At 41.9% G+C, this 17405-nt stretch overlaps 1 protein-coding gene across 1 annotated transcript in view; it reads left to right on the top strand.

The window, feature by feature from the left end:
• Positions 1-4826: 4826 nt before the first annotated feature.
• ANK2 (ankyrin 2) overlaps positions 4827-17405 on the top strand; it is a 568692-nt gene continuing 556113 nt past the window's right edge. Inside the window, exons 1-2 of the mRNA XM_045018048.1 lie at positions 4827-5485; positions 5843-5948. The gene's annotated coding sequence lies outside the window, so the exon portion shown is untranslated. The remainder of the gene's footprint in view (positions 5486-5842; positions 5949-17405) is intronic.

The following is a 17405-nucleotide window of genomic DNA, read 5'->3' as shown; positions in this document are numbered from 1 at the left end:
TGTGCTTTTTCCTTAAGCATGTGAGTCATCCCATATTGTTTAAAGGCCCTGCATCCTAATGTCTGTGGTATTTATCATATAAAGCTTAAGAAATTACTAAACGTTAAACAAAGCTCTTGCAAATGACACCATTTCAGAGTGCAGTGTTTTGGAATATATTGGGTGTTGTTATCATCACTTACACTTAGGGTTTTGCAAGCTGGTTTCAAAATTTTTTCTTCTGATTTTCAGTGCTTATTTTAGGGGCTATCTCCTCAAGAGAAAAAAACCCTATAAAATCTAGGTAAATATAAAATTTGTCATGCAGATTTTAATTGTATTTTCACACTTATCTTCAGTACACCGGACACTTGGTGAAAACAGGGCAACGTGAAAATAATACTGTAAGTACTTCATTACCAAAATATTGAACTTGTCCTGTGGTGTATCCACATTTAGAAGGCCCCTTCTACAGATCTCCTACTACCTTCGCAGAGGATGGGTCAGCTACCTCCTTGTCCCAGATCCTATGGAAGCCTTCCCTGGCTCTGGACTCCACACAGGTGACAGAACAGGCACACTATCTGCATTGTCCCCTATAGCAACCTGAGCCCCCACATTGTAAAACCACCCTTTAAAGTCCTGATCTAGCTAAGTACTTTGGCATGTGCGTACCTTTAATCACATGAGTAGTCCCATGACTTCAGTGGGACTCCTCATGTGCTTAAAGTTTGCTGGATCAGAGCCTAAATGATGGGTTCTGAAACAGAAGTTGTCTACACAAGCAGGAAGTCAGAGGAATTATCCAAAAGTACTAAGGAGGGCCACAGGTCATATTAAGATTCAATTAAGGCTGGGAAGATTGAGGAGGAGAGTCCTCTGTGATTTTTGGATTAAAATTTTTTGAATGAAAAAAAAAATATAGGAAATAGCTCTTCCTTACTATCTTCCAGGATCTGTTCATAATCCATAAGAAGTGCGGACTGCCTAGTACATTTGCAGGAAAAGACATATGATTTGTAGTGCAATTTAAATTTAAAGGAGAAAAGTGGAGTGCTCAGATTTGAGCTGTCTATAAGTTTAAAGAGAAACTAACTAGCGATACCAGGGCATGAAAATACAATCAAACATCCCCTTTGAATGAAAGTTGAACAGTGCCATTTAGAGACCAAAGAATAATCTTGGGTAAAATTGGTGGAACATCCTCATTCTCTTATCAGTATTGCTGATTCTCTGGAGCACTGAAATTGTAGCTAGTGACTTTTGCTGCATTCCAGAGGTGAAAGTGAAAACAAAACTGAAGCAAGAAGCAAAGGTGTCAAGATGTATTATATAGTGTGAGAAATTCAGCATGCAAGTGAGAGAGAGATGACAACATGATCAGCAATAGCAATGAAGTCAGTATTAGGAGGAAGTAGTTTTCCCATTCAATGAAAATGTTCAAGATTTCAAAGATTTTTCCATTCCATTTCAGGGTTAAGCTTTCAAAATATTTCATAAAAACAGAGAGAAAGAGACCCCAGAGTACTCACATGGAATGTGGGAGGACTAGGTTCAAGTTGCTGCCCCAAATCAGGCAGAGCAGGAGTTTGTACATCTCAGGTGAATGCCCTAACTTTTGGGGTGGGTCTCTCTGTCTCATTTTGACCAGAAATCCTATATTGGACATGAGAAACCTTCCTGACAAAAGTGTCCTCTAAACTGATCGGTTCCTATGAAAAGTTTTGGTTTTGACAAAAAATGGTTTTGGTCAAAAAATTGCAATTAGCTCTTGTCAGTACACACACAGAGTAAATACACCACCTAGGAATGTGGGAACCAATCATCAGTCGGAGAATCAGGTTAGCAGCAGTGACTGAGTACTCTGAAATCCTTCTGATCAGAAAACCTCTCTCCTTCTTTTTCAATTGTCTTCATTTTGGTATCTGTAGGGTTTTTTATTATATATGTATTTTTAAATGTACTGCTCTTAGAGGATGCCAGATGGATAGCCCTGGAGGATGGCATTCTCTCTCTACAGAACAAGTGCAGCCAGGCAGTAGCTGTGAAAGCTTCCTTACACTGCCATGCCACTTTGCTTCATCCCTGGAGGGGCTCAATGAGAGTGAGAGAGTAGATGAGATTTCATGGTAACGCTTCTGGGACAGCCAGCAAGGGTGTGAAAGAGTATTAGTGGCTTTTGTGATATGTTAACTGGTCTGGAATTACCAGAACATACAGTAATCATATGGTAACAGTGCTTGTTCACTACTGAACTAGGCTGGATTTAAACTTGTGATCCAGAGGTGGAAGATTCTTTAGTCCATTAACAGTCTCCTAATTACCCTCTTATCTACATTTTTATGGTGCAATTATTTTACTGTATTAAGGAAAAGAACTGTCTCTATTTATTAGAAATTGGCCTAGTTGCAAAATTTGGATCCACGTCTAGCTTCCCTCCCCTGTCCCCTCCACCCAAAGTTTCAGAATGTTGGGTTTTTAGGGATTCAACTGAGGCCCATCTCAGCCTTTGCTCCAACGTGGAATTTTGGACTAGTTAAAATATATTATAATTGTGCAGAGCCCTATTATGATGTACATGCAAGGGATCAAACTCAGCCCAGACTCTGTGCAGGCTACTACTGGCATAGACCTTTATTGGAGCCTGCTGTAGCAAAAGATCCACTGAGAGGAGGTTGTACTGATATAAAGTGGTCACAACCTCTTCTTTGCTCAAGGCTCTACAGGTTGCCAGTGTAGTTGCATAAGACATCCCAGGAAACCCTATGTGCAGAAGCAAATCATCCCCTAGCAGTCTGGGTGTGTGTTTGGTTCCAGTCACAGATTAAAGCAGCCTACTTCAGGTGGAACATCCTGAGGGAAGGCATCGGTGGCCGCAGCAGTGGCAACACCTGTGGCCTCCCAGGGGGAGTGAACCCTATCTGGTGCCTGGGGATCAGCTGGTGGAGGGAGTTGTAATTTGTGCCTACTTGTTCCAGTTTACATGAATTCTGGCCAAGGGGACAGAATTAAGGTGAAGGTTGTGTGGCTGTAATCTCCACTTTAATGATATGTTAACTGTTGTTGTTTGTATATGATAAAATACTATCCACAGACATACTTGAATATATTCATATTGAAAATAATACTGAAAAGTTGAAGATGATATATAAATAATCCAGTTGAATGAAGCCTCTTTAGAAAAGTCAGGGAAAAATGCAAAGGCAATCACCAGAATATTTATATTAAGTGATATATTATATGATTTACCATGTGATCTTTATAAATAACCCCTTTTAATGTTTTGTTTAATCATGAACAGAAATGGACCCAAACAAAGTTTCCAGTTCTGAATGCTTTATCAGCATCCAGAGTTTTGGTTCAATCTTATCTTTAATTTTGACCTTTTAAAACTATTCAAAAAGTAAAAGTAGTGACATATGAGCTTAAGCAGCACAACATTAAACAAAGAGAACATCTGCAGTAATGAACAAATATGCATTCGTGATTTCAGTAAACCATGTGTGACTTACTGGGAAAAATGCATGCTAATACAGAATCTCTAGTCAGCATTTTAAAATGATCATACATAATGGGTAGTGAAACTTGTATAATAGGTGTAAGGTATAATAGGAAAAGGTAATTATAGTTAGTGCATAAATAAATTAGTGTAAATAACTACATTAACAATATTATTCAAGTTGCAAAGTTAAACACTGAAAAATTAGGAGATACAATGTTTAAGGTTGCCCATGCAATCTTAATTCTAACCCTTTCTGTGTCTCTTTCATGCACTGAATGAAATGAGGCAGGACTCCTATGGGAAAATAGTATGTGATCATGTAATTAATGACTATTATCCTATACAGTAACACTTTAGAATGTTCATGTTCAGTGTTACTGTTTTGGAATGCTGCCAATATTTTTAAGGCAATGGTGATTTTCAAAAGTTTATAATTCAACCAGACCTAAACAGAATTTCATAGGACAAATAAAAGGCATGCCCCTAGCCCAAGGGCTTTGTCTCTGCCAAGCTTCAAAGTCTTGCAGCAAATGAGATGTTAAAGCTTTGAAAGAAAAAGGTTGCAAAGATTCTTTATAATGGAAGGTGATAGTGCCCTCCATAGTTAGGTTGCCTATCAGCTCCTCTTATATCGTATATAAAAATACAGGGCATATTGTATAGACACTAATGTGTACACTATATACTATCAGAAAACAATTTTTTCTTGGATGAAGGCCCAGATCTTCAAAGGGATTTAGGTGCCTAACTCCCATTGATTAAAAAAGAAAATGAGCAATGATGATGTGATATTAATATTAGAATTTATATCACTTAAAAATGGAAGAAGTAATAATGAGTTAGTATTGATAAATAAAAACTGTTTGTAAACAAACAAAAACTTCCTATTGAAGTTGCTTAGGTCTTTTACTAAATGTATATATAGTAGCCAGTGTAATGGGGCTCTCAGTCACCTTGGGCCTACAGGCAATACTGTAGTACAAGTAATAATAAATAAAAGCCTGAGTAGGAAGGTGGGAACATCCATTGCTAAGTTGCATTATAATTTTATCAGGAAAAAGCAAACTACTTAAAATACAATAGGATTGTAAATTACACTCCATACTAATACAACTACAGTGTTTTCTGGAGAGGCATTCACAATCGTAGTGATATCCCTTGAATGAGATTAGCTATATCAAGCCAGATTCTGGGATGGGGCTTTTTGAGTTAAATTGCAGCTGAGGTTTTCAGCTGGGAATGCCTGCTTGAGCTGAAGCAATCAGGTACAGCTGAGCCTAATTAGGTGCAGAATCTTAAAAAGAGTCTGGGCTAGAGAGCTTTGTGTGTAAAAAACAGAATACAGAGCTCAAGAGAAAGAAGACTCACTGTTAGGACTGTTTAGAGCTGGTTTTGGTGTTTAACACACATGGAGGCAATGTAGCCAGAGATAGGGAGGAGAGAGAGCTGAATGAGCGAGGAACCCTGTCAAAATAAACCTGAAATCCTAGAGAAATGTTTTTTGCTCTAAGTTTTCTGTGAAATTTCTTTCTAGCTGGATAGTTCCCTGGTCTTGCCAGACTGATGTAGTAGATATATGACAAAACCAGATGTGAGGGGATGTTTGTAAAATAGGGTTAATATAGTTACCATACAAATCCTCTGTAAAACAATAGGTGAAACATACCATGACAACAGCTTATAAATGGTGTCAGGCTTAAGGTGTGTCTCCCTCTGATGCTAACTGAAGACCAGTTTCCAGTATTCCGCGGGACCGATAATCCTTCAGTTAGCTAACAACTTGATGCTATAACCATCTCTAGCTGAAGATGTAATTATAGAAAAAACCAACATGTGAAGCACTTGAAGTGGAAAAGAGACAATTACTAATTGCATGGAGACATTACTATTGCTGACAATACTGCTGTGACAATTGCTAAAAATAAGTGTGCACACAGTGATCACCTTCCTTATCCTTTGATACAAAAGCCTGAAGACAAATGCAAGTGAGGAGATCTGGATTTGGTGAGTTTTGATTCTGCTCATGATATTCCTTAGTCATTATAATGTTCCTTGTCAGGAAAGTCAGAGACTTTGAGATAGGCCTATTTTTCCATAGCATTGCATTAACTTCCAAAGAGTTTATGTCTGTGCATTGAAAAGAGGCTATACTATGTTGATGGCTAGACCACAGGGCTATACCCTGCAAATGCTGTTGGAGGCAGATGGGATTGCTGGGTATAGGTTGTTTCTCTTGCTGGCTTGCATATGTTAGCAGGATGCTGCAATGATTGGGTTTTAAATCCCATTGGACAGCTTCTATAAAGATAAATCATTTCCCTTACAGTAATATAAAATTGATGGAAACATTTATTTTGATAGGTGCTTGGTTTTCTGAAACATCATTTTGGGGTCTCAGCTGACCTGATGGTATCCTTTTAAGTATGTGTGTGCACTGAGAAGGAGAATAAACCCCAGGGTTATTAAAGTAAGTAAACTGTGCTGATGATCAATTAAACTGGATGTTTTGTCTCCCAGTGGAAAATTTTTAATTTTTTTTTTAAATAGCAGCTCATAAATGGACTTCAGAAGTTGCCCAGTAAACTGCCAACTTAGAGTGAGAATTGACTTAAACTGAGAAACAAAAAGGCTTTCATGAAATGTGGAACCCTTAGCTATATACAATGCTATGAAATAGACTCTTCCTTACATTGTTGTTGCTTTCAGCCATATCCTGCTTTCCTTGCTCACGCAAATCTCCCCTTGTCTTAGGGTGACCAAATGTCCCGATTTTATAGGGACAGTCCCAATTTTGGGGGCTTTAGGCACCCATTGCCCGCCCCCACCACCTCCTGTCCTGATTTTTCACACTTGCCCTCTGGTCACCCTACCTTGTCCTTAGTGGGCATTTCGAGTGAGTAAGGAATGTAGGATTAAATCCCATGATTTTAAAATAGAAATTCTGTGTGATGTAGCAGCTGTCTGTATAATGCCCCTTATACACAGGCTTCAGTAAATGATAAATATTTAAAGAAAAAGGAAGGGAAAAACCAGCAGCCTTTGTTCATTTTCCTACAGAATCTTGTAACCCCAGGAAAGATGCAAGATATTTTCATAATTCATTGTTGACACCAAAAAATCCTGAAACAAAGTAAATGAGTGTCTGGATTAAATCATATGAAAAAAACTTGTCTGAGAGCTCACCACTAGTTTAAGTAAATTTTGCCCTCTTTCAAAGTATTAAGAATAATATTGAAGGGCAGAGGGGCAATTAGAGATGAGACAAGAGAAGGATTAGTGTGTGAAAAAGAGCTACTAAAACAAATGTTCCAGATTAGCTCTTTGCAGAACTAAAAACTCCTTGTTAAGGGAGGCTTCCCTTAAATTTAAAATGAAATGATATTTTCTCCATTTTGAATCATAGTTTTAAATGAGACACTGTCCAAATAAAATTAAGTATTGTGAATGAATGACCAGCTGTATCTGAAGGCTATGTCAACTGATAAGAAATATTACTAGTTATCAACTGCATATGCAATATATAATGAGTGGTTACTAAATCCTTCATGGACAATCAGTGTGATAGCTATGCTATGCAATTACAGGTGGAAGTGTCAGAATTGGACTTCCCCTGCCAGCCTCAAAATACAACTCTCAGATCTGAAGGGTTTGTCAAAGTCATCTGGGGAGTAATGTTTAAAAATGTGCTTCTAGTAAATTATCTGATAATGTCGTGTAATAATATTTGCATCTATTTTTCCTTCATCTGCGAGACACACTGCTGGTCCCAATTATGTGCAACTGCTCTACATTTTTGGATGTAATTAAATCAAAGTCTTAGTCGAGTCATACATCATAGCTGTGATGCCAATATGAAGAAAAACCCGACCACTGATACTGTGTGGTAACAGCTTTAAAAAGTATCTTTCTCTGCCTCCAGTTGTGCAGTTCATTTTAAAAAGTCTGTGTGGTTGTCAAGTATTTGAGATTATCTGTGGGACTTAATTGCTCCCATAGAGTATCAAGAGTACAGTATATAATGGGGCAGTGACTTGAAACTTCCTATAGTAAAGGAATCTTTGTTTATGCAACAAAGATTCATTCATCAAAAATTCCTGCAAAACATTTTGGAAGAGTGTTTGCTTTGTTAATCCATTGGATCCAGTTTTGCTTCTATGTCTGAAGTGTGGCCTACAGCAGATTAGGCTGCTGACCTTCCTATACGTCAAGAGTTCTCAATCAGGGATTTGTGGCCCACGGCAGTCTGTGGAAAGCTGGCTGGTCACATGGTGGTGTCTCCTCATTTCTGGCTGCTAAAAGCCATTATGATATCTTAAAAATGCCTTGCTTTCCTAATGTATTACTTTCCCATTCAGGAAATAGTTTTAGTCACAGGAGAGGCGTCTGGATATGTGGAGGGGTATAGCCAGAGTGAGCCTCTGGTCTCATGAGAGATCTGTACCCTCCTTTGCCCACCACTTTCTTCGTTTAAGGTTACAGGGTGGTTGCCCTGGGCATGCAGAAAACCTGAGTCCAGGATCCTGTTGGAATAACTCAATTGTGTCATTATTCTTCATTGCCTTAATACTGAATCTTCTGTAGGAATCCATCGTTACCATCCTCATACAATTCTCCCCACAAGCAATATATTCATCAGTACTGCCAACCCTAGAGATTTTAATAAAAGATTGAATCATGTGGGTTTGTCTTTTTGCTCTGCCTTGTGATTATTTCTTGTTTTTAACTCCCCTTCTATCCAACAGAAATTTGCATGTAGAAGTGTGTTGCCAAACATCATGAGTAACACATTTTTGACCTCTGCTACTGGAATGTTTGCTAGAGGACCCAACTTAGGCTAGGTCTACACTGGGGGCGGGAGGGGGGGGGGTCGACCTAAGATGAGCAACACTACGCGAGTAGTGTTGCTCAAGTTGGTGTATCTTAGGTCAATTTACCTGGCCATGAGGACGGCGGCGAGTCGCTCACTGCCGCTCCCCCGTCGACTCTGCTTCCACCTCTCACTGTGGTGGAGTTCCGGAGTCGACGGCAGAGCGATTGGGGATCGATTTTATTGCATCTACACTAGACACAATAAATCGATTCCCCGATAGATCGATCACTACCTGCCGATCCGGTGGGTAGTGTAGACGTACCCTAAGATCAGAGCCTCATTGAGCTGGGCACAAACACATAGTGAAGAGAGAGTCCCTGCCCCAAATAACTTGCAATGTAGTGCAAAGCATAGCTGAGAGTTTGTAATGAGAACTAGAATTGTGACTCACCTAACTCTTCTCATGAAGGTACTACAAACATCCATTAGATGGGAACAACTTTCAATCTCTACCTAACTAGGCTGAATTCAAACTGATGACCTAAGGGACAGAGGTTCTCATATTCTCTATAAAGTAATCAGACAGCTATTTACATCTGTTTTTTCATTAATATATGTACTGTCTTAGGTTAATTTATAGGAATCTGCCTGTAAGGATTTGGCTCTTCCTTTCCTGCAAATCTCACTTATGTCCTAAAAATTGTATAATTTTTTGGACACTAAGTCGTCTGTTTCTCCCCCCCCCCCAAATTAAGTAACATTATCTCAATTAAATACAAATCCCTCTAACTCTCAAGAAAGCAACAAAGGCCTGATCCAACTCTGAATGACATCCATGGCAAAACTGCCCATATAGTGTAGGAGTAGGTTGAGCCCCAGAGTATGTATAATGTTGTTCAAGGACAAACTGTCAGCTCTAACCGAGAAATCCCTTTCAGCTAAGTTCTGAGTTCTCTATGTTGGGGATTAGTTCACAAAATGCATCTCATTGTTTGTTATTTGATCTCATGACTAGGATACTTCTGAGCCACCCTTTTATATACTGAGTGTAGCTACACGAATCCTCTGAGGCTATTTTTGTTTACCTTCTTTGCTTCTTCACACTTTAAAACCTAGTTTTCCCTCCCCACTCTGGTATAGAAAGAGTATAGAAAGCCTGCCAACACGTGGTAGTCTGTGACCCTCGACTGCTGCTCTGTTCAGGAAGGCATGCTTGGCTCTAGTAGCAAGGGAAGGCTGAGATTGTAATTCCCTGTGTGTGTGGGTTGCAGGGAGAGAAATGTTTTGTGTGTCATGAATAGGAAAGATCTAGAAACTTGCATCTATATCTTTGTATCTCTATCTTTGGTTCAAAGTACTGTAACTCTCCAAGGGAACAGATGATCAGTGCACAGAAGCAAGAAGCCAGTCCGTTCACTTGGGATATCACACCAGACCATCAGCTGCTTAGATATATGCCGGCCTTAACCTTCTTTTTTTATTATTATTTTTAATGTCAAGTTTTAGATCTAGATCTTCTCCTATCGTTTGGTCTCTGAATCACCGTGGGTACTCTCTTGTCATTGTGGTGCTGCTCATTATCAGGACCATCTCTGAAAGCTTTTTTTAGTGGTGATAACATTGAAACTCTGTAAACTCTAACTTTTTCTTGGCTTATTCCTGGGATATTGTTTTGTGCTGGTGCACTTTCTCAATTAATCTGTTTGGTAGACTGGGATGTATTAGGCAGAAGTTCCTCATCAGTTTTAGAGTGTGGGGAAAATAAGTTTGTCTGATGTCAGAGGTAGGCTTAGGGAACACAAGAGGTTAGGACCTACTCTGCTTGCATGGAATAGCAAAACTCCCACTGATTCTACTGGAAGCAGGATTGGGCCCTTACTGAGGGCTTTTCCACATTCTATCTTTGCAAGAAGCTCAGAGACTTGAATCCAGCAAGGCAGAAATGGAGGGCCAAAGTTTGAAAAAAAAACAACAGCTCAGACTTAGTGGCCAATCACATTTGTATATGTATCTGTAACAACTCCCTACTATGCATCATGTGAACCCAAGACCTTTAGCCCTGAAGCAATAGATCTCTACCACTTGAGCTAAAGTAGCACCATTAGCAGACAGTAGTGGTAAGCTATCTTCTATGTGGACTAGCAGTTAAAGTAGAACACAATGAACACTTTGCAAGTGTATGACATATACATAAGCAAAACTGACATTTGCGCATACAGATAAAACTATCAAAGGGGCCTGCTCGGTTGTGTTCAACGGGATTTCAAAGCATTCAGCGCAATGTAGAATCAGTCTCTTTGGTTGTAAGTTTTCCTCAACAAGGATCATAGCTTACTGTGTACATTTATGGTGCTATATAAATTATTTGAAAATATAGCCAACATTTTGTTGGCCAGCTTGGAAATTTGGTGCAAGGGATTTAAAGAAATCGGGGGACGAAGTCTAAACTGCCATTGATTTATGCATAACCACACATTTTTTTACAAGTTTCAGAGTAGCAGCCGTGTTAGTCTATATCCACAAAAAGAACAGGAGTACTTGTGTCACCTTAGAGACTAACATTACTCTCAGCAGCTAGATAACTATCCAGCAGAAGGGTGGTAAAAGAGCTAAAATCCTATTCCTAGAGTTGTTGTGATAGCACTGATGTTAATGAAAACCAAGTGGTAAACAAGTGGTTTAGAGGAAATCAATGTTTATTTCTGGAAAAGGGCAAAAACAGCAGAGGGAAGAATGTTTGAGTTTCTAAGCAGACTTTAAAAATAAAAAGGAAAATTTAAAAAACCAAAACCAAAACGTTGCAGCATTTCTTTAACAATGGCAGTGAAACAGTCAGAGTAAATAGAGGATAGTGAGTGTAAAACCTCCAAAGCGAAGTGCTCCTACCAGACCTCTTCTGCAAAACTCCCTTTGGTGCCAATGGAAACAGGTTCATCCTCAATATATTCAGTTTGAACAAAGTGAACAAACATATTGGAATTTATTTTGTGTAAATTTACCTCACTGAAGTTTTTTGTCTGACAAGAAATGCTTCATTGAGAGGTTTTGAAAGACTTTAGAAGTTTACATACAGGGACCACTGGAAATCAATAAATGTTCTATTTTTGTAATATGAAGTTGCATATTCAGCTTTTGCCAGTGGGTAATGGCAACTTAGCCCAAGGCTAATGATGATGATTAGTTAACAGTGTACTGGGGGCTGATTTAACTCATTTCCTGCTGGTCACATTGGTAGCTAAACTGAGGAGGGTTTGCATCAGTAGGAAGGAAATGGTTGGGGGCTGACAGAGGGAAGGCAGTGGAAGTTCTTGGAGTAGAGAAAGTAGCAGCAGGAGGGAGGGAGTGAGGCAGGAGAGGACACACTATAGAACAGAGAGGATAGGCAGAAGTGGAGGCCAGAGATTGGAGGAGAGAAAGCTTGGGCCCCTAATCCTGTAGTGTTAAGGCAGACTAACTTGCCAAATGCAAGGATTGTGTGACACTCAAATGTGTTGATTTGTTGATATAAAAACATATGAGGTCATTGCTAAGGTTTTGTTCTAGAGTACGAGTTTGCTGAAGCAGGGGTATGTATTACTTTTTGGTGTCTGCTGGAGATGGAAGTGAAAATCCTGTGGAGTATTGGAGCGTGTTATCAATAGCATTGCAAGCTAGAGTGAGTGGAGCAGCAAATGGGATTTTGCAACGGAGCTCTCCAGGTAGAGAAGCAGTATGGCACCCTTGCCTGGGTTAGTTGATCTGTTGTGCTTGCTTGCCACGTGCCAGCTTGATTGAAGTTTATAGTGTGGTCATTTTGGGGGGCTGTGCGCTAAGTCAAGTATCCTGCTAGGCAAGACTGAGAGCATCCTAATGAGGATCTAGCCTGCTATCCTTTGATCTCTAACCCATTTAGGATCCCTTGGCAAGGGGGTGCAGTTAATTAAGGGAGAACAGAGATTGAAAAAAACAGTTTGTAAGTGACCAGAGGAGCTAGCAAACAGGAGCAGCAAAGAGGGAAGTTTTGTGACGGAGTTTAGAGAGGGAGCATGAAAGACAAATACACCTAATAAACATTCTCTAAACTTATGCTAATAACCATCTCCCCTGCAAACCTCCTGCCCCCCACATGCAAGGAACGAGTGAACAAACCAACCCCTGCAAGAGTAAAAACAATTCAGGCAGAAGTCCAGCAGCACAGTGGGGGCTGTCCAGGCTGTTGCAGTCAATGCAACATGTATGATTACCTGCTTTGTGGGCAGGTGGTGTGTGTGCTTTCTGTGCAAGCAGCTCATCGCCCTCAGAAACTGAGCTCTTGAGACCAGAGTGGCTAAATTGGAGGCACCAAGGGAGACAGAGGGTATGGCTTCACTTGAGAGTTGCAGCGCTGGTCGTACAGCTGTGTAGGGAAAGTGCTGGTGTGTGGCCACACTCACAGCTACCAGCGCTGCAATGTGGCCACATTTGCAGCATTTGCAGCGCTGTTGGGAGTGTTGCATTATGGGCAGCTATCCCAGTGTTGCATTATGGGCAGCAACGTGCTTTTCAAAAGAGGGGGGTGGAGTGGAGTGTGACAGGGACCGGGGGAGAGAGAGAGAGTGGATTTTTGGAGCCGACACTTCAGCTCCCTGCCTTGCAAAATCTGAAAATTTCCTCGACCCCTCATTTACTCTTAACTGCAAATAGCCTGCAGACCAGATAAGCAGCTGCTCCAACGGACTCCCTTTCTCCCCCTCCCCCCGCTGTTTCTCTCCTCAAGCAAACACTCATCCCCCTGCCTGCCTCATTCACAGCAAGGTAGTGGGTTATCTCAATTGATTTTTCACAGTCAGTTACAGATTGATCACAGCAAACAGGAGCTGTGTTTGTTTTTTAGATAAGCAGCTTCCGGAGCCCCGAGTTCACAACAAAACAAAGAGAGGCATCATAACAAAACAAAGAGTAATTTAGTTAAAAGCATTCTGGGATATCTTCTAATACCCTGGAGGCCAACAACAGCGCTGGTGTGTGGCCACACTTGATGAGCAGCGCTGCATCACCAGCGCTGCACTCGTTATACCCCAAGCAGACCCAGGTGTACAGCCAGCGCTGCAGCCAGGGAGTTGCAGCGCTGGATGTGCCCTGCAGGTGTGGACAGTTACTAAGTTGCAGCGCTGGAAAGCCTCCACCAGCGCTGCAACTCTCAAGTGTAGCCATACCCAGAGAGGTACATACAGCAGACTTTCTAGGACACAGTAGAGCAGTCCCGCACCCAGTCTGACCGCCTCTGTGCTGTTGAGGAGGATGAAAGTCTTAAGGAAGGAGAACATTAAGCTGGAGCGGAGGGAAATGATCCCATAGTTGGGACCCTTCTTCCAGATAATGCCATAGTATCCTCTCTCACGGAGGATACCTCTATGTGGGGATTGGACCCCTGTTATGAAAAAACAAGAAAGAATCCTTGTGGCACCTTAGAGACTAACAAATTTATTTGGGTATAAGCTTTTGTGGGCTAAAACCCACTTCATCAGATGCATGGAGTGAAAAATACAGTAAGCAGTATATATACATAGCACATGCCCTCACTTGGTAAGGCAACTCCCATCTTTTTATGTGCTGTTTTAGCCCACAAAAGTTTATGGGTTTTAGCCCACAAAAGCTTACGCCCAAATAAATTCGTTAGTCTCTACGGTGCCACAAGGACTCCTCGTTGTTTTTGCTGATACAGACTAACATGGCTACCATTGTGAAACCTGTTGTTATGAAGAGAAAGATAATAGTAATGGGGGATTTGATTATTAGAAATATAAATAGTTGGGTTTGCGATGACTGGGAGAACTGTGTGGAGAATTGTCTGCCAAGTGCAACGGTTGCAGAGCTCATAAGACATCTAGACTTATGTGTAGTGCTGGAGAGGAGCCAGTGGTTATGGTGCATATAGGTACTAATGACTTAAGGCAAGGGTGGGGAACCCTTTTTCTATTCGCGGCAATTGAGCCACAGAAAAAATCAGTTGTGGGCCCCATACAGCCCCGTGGGAGGGGGGTAGGGAGGGGCGGAGGCTTGGGGCTTCCCCTAGGTTCTGGGATGGGACCAGAAATGAGGGGTTCCGGGTGTGTGAGGGGGCTTGAGGGCAGGGGGTTGGGGTGTGGGAGGGGGTGAGGGCGCCAGCTGGGGGTGCAGGCTCTGGGATGGGGCTGAGGGGTTTGGGGTGCAGGAGGAGGCTCTGGGCTGGGGTCAAGGGGTTTGGAGTGCGGGAGTGGGCTCAGGGCTGTGGCAGGGCATTCGGGTGTGGGAGGAGGTTTGGGGTGCAGGCTCCAGGAGAGAGTTTGGGTGTGGAAGGGGGCTCAGGGATGGGGCAGGGTGTTGGGATGCAGATGGGTTGCTTGCTCTGGGAGGAAGTTAGGGTGCAGGAGGGGGTTCTGGCCTGGGGCAGGGGGTTTAGGGTGTGGGCTCCAGCTTGGTGGCGCTTACCTCAGGTGGCTCCCGGTTGGTGGCGCCGCTGGGCTAAGGCAGGATCCCTGCCTGCCCTGGTTCCACGCTGCTTTTGGAAGCGGACAGCATGTCTGTCCCCTAGGCAGAGGGGAACGTGTCTGGCCAATGGGAGCTGTGGAGCCGGCACTGGGGGCGGGGGCAGTGCACGGAGTTTCCCTGATCACCCCTGCTCCTAGGGGCCACAGGGACATACTGATCACTTCCTGGAGGTGACCAGACTTTTAATGGCCTAGTGACCAGCGGGGTGAGCCGGCGCTCGTGGCTCCAGCCCCGTATGTGTGGGGGGTCACCGAGGCTTGGGGCTTCTGGCTGCGGAGTGGAGACTTGGCACAGGCTGGATGAAATGAAGCAGCGGGTCGAATCCGGCCCGCAGGCTCTAAGTTTCCTACCCCTGACATAGGGAAAGGTAGGGAAGAGGTCCTGGAGGTCAAATTTAGGCTGCTATGTAGGAGATTGGAGTCCAGGATCTCCATTGTCTGAAATGCTTCCAATTCCATACACAGTGCCAGTTACACAGGCAGAACTACAGGGTCTCAATGTGTGGATGAGATGATGGTATTCACAGGAGGGATTTAGGATTATTAGGAGCTGGGGAACCTTTTGGTAAGGAGAAGCCTATACAGGAAGGATGGGCTCCACCTAAACCAAAATGGAACCAGATTTCTGATATGGGTTTAGAGGCTGTAGAGGAGTTTTTGAACTAAGGGTTGGGGGAAAGCCAACGGGTATGGAGGAGCATATGGTTCAGACAGACTCATGCTGTAGGGGAGGATTTATTAAAGGAAATACTCTATATCCTAATAAAGAGGGACAGGATAGAAGTTGATAAAGTACAGATAGGAACTTTAGTACTAAAGTACAGTCAGATGAAAGAGTCCCATTCAATTACATCATTTGAAGGCAGACAACTAAATATTGACAAATTTTATAAGAGTTTGTATACAGATGCAAGAAGTATAAATACTAAGATGGGTGAACTTGAGTGCCTGGTATTAAATGATGTTACTGATATAACAGGCATCACAGAAACTTGGTGGAATGATAATCAATGGGTGTGATAAATGAAGAGGGGGTAGCTCCCTTTTATGGACACCCACCCAACCAGTTAACTGTAAAATCCCTCTTGGTAGCTGTTCTCAGCTTGCTTTTCCGGTAAAGGGTTAAAAAGCTTCCCTGAATAGGTACCCTCCCCCCAAAAAAGGGAGTGGGCACCTGACCAAAAGAGCCAATGGGAGGGCTATAACTTTTTAAAATTGGGGGGGAAAAACTTCCCTTTGTTGTCTGTTGTTCTCCCTGGGCTGCAGGGACACGGAGCAGCAATTCTATAAGCAGGAATACTGTGTAAGGTTTGAACCAGGTATGAAAAATTATCTTTCATACCTAGAAGGAATCATTGGGACAAGGAATGTTTAGAAAGACGCAATCAAGTTTATTTCTTTATTTTGGCTTGTGGATCTCCTCTGTGCTAACCCCAAATGATTTTGTTTGCTTGTAATCTTTAAGCTGAACCCCCAAGGAAGGTATTTTGGAGGCTTAATTTTTGGAATTGCTTTTAAAATCTAGCAAAGGCCTAAGTTCCAGATGTATTTTTTTCCTTTTTGTTTTTAATAAAATTTATCTTTTTTAAGCACAGGATTGAATTGTTGGTGTCCTAAGAGGTTTGTGCATATGTTGTTTGTTTAGCTAGTGGCAGCAGCTAATTTCCTTTGTTTTCTTTCTCCGCTCTTCCCCGGAGGGGTGTGAAATGGCTTGAGGATACCCCACAGGGAGGAATTCCCAAGTGCTTCTTCCTGGGTTCAAGGGGTTTTTTGCATTTGGGTGGTGGCAGTGTTTACCAAGCCAAGATCAGAGAAAAGCTGTAACCTTGGGAGTGTAATACAAGCCTAGAGTGGCAAGTATTAATTTTTAAAATCCTTGTGGGCCCCCACCTTCTGCACTTGAAATGCCAGAGTGGGGCCTTAACAATGGGACAAAATATATAGGCATGACAGAGTAGGTCATACTGGTGGGGCGTGGCACTATATGAAAGAAAGCATAGTCAAATATAGTAAAAATTTTAAATGAATCAAACAATGCCATAGAAACTCAGTGGATATTGTGTACTTGGGCTTTCAGAAAGCCTTTGACAAGGTCCCTCACCAAAGATTCTTAAGCAAAGTAGGCAATCATGGGATAAGAGGAAAGGTCCAGTCATGGATCAATAACTGGTTAAAAGATAAGAAACAAAGGGCAGGAATAAATGGTCAATTTTCACAGTGGAGAGAGGTAAATAGCGGGGTCCTCCAATGATCTGTACTGAGACCAGTGCTGTTCAACATATTCATAAGTGATCTGGAAAAAAGTGTAAACAACGATGTGGGAAAGTTTGAAGATGATACAAAATTACTCAAGATAGTTAAGTCCAAAGCTGACTCTGAAGAGTCACAAAGGGATCTCTCAAACTAGGTGACTGGGCAACAAAATGGCAGATGAGATTCAGTGTTGATAAATGCAAAGTAATGCACGTTGGAAAACATAATCCCAACTATACATACAAAATGACTGGGTCTAAATTAGCTATTACCACTCAAGAAAGAGATCTTGGAGTCATTGTGGATAGTTCTCTGAAAACATCAGTTCAGTGTGCGGCAGCAGTCAAAAAAGATAACAGAATGTTAGAAACCA

This window comes from Mauremys mutica, chromosome 5 (assembly GCF_020497125.1).
Source record: "Mauremys mutica isolate MM-2020 ecotype Southern chromosome 5, ASM2049712v1, whole genome shotgun sequence".
NCBI classification, from domain to species: Eukaryota; Metazoa; Chordata; order Testudines; family Geoemydidae; genus Mauremys; species Mauremys mutica.
This window is presented reverse-complemented; position numbering and strand designations above follow the sequence as displayed.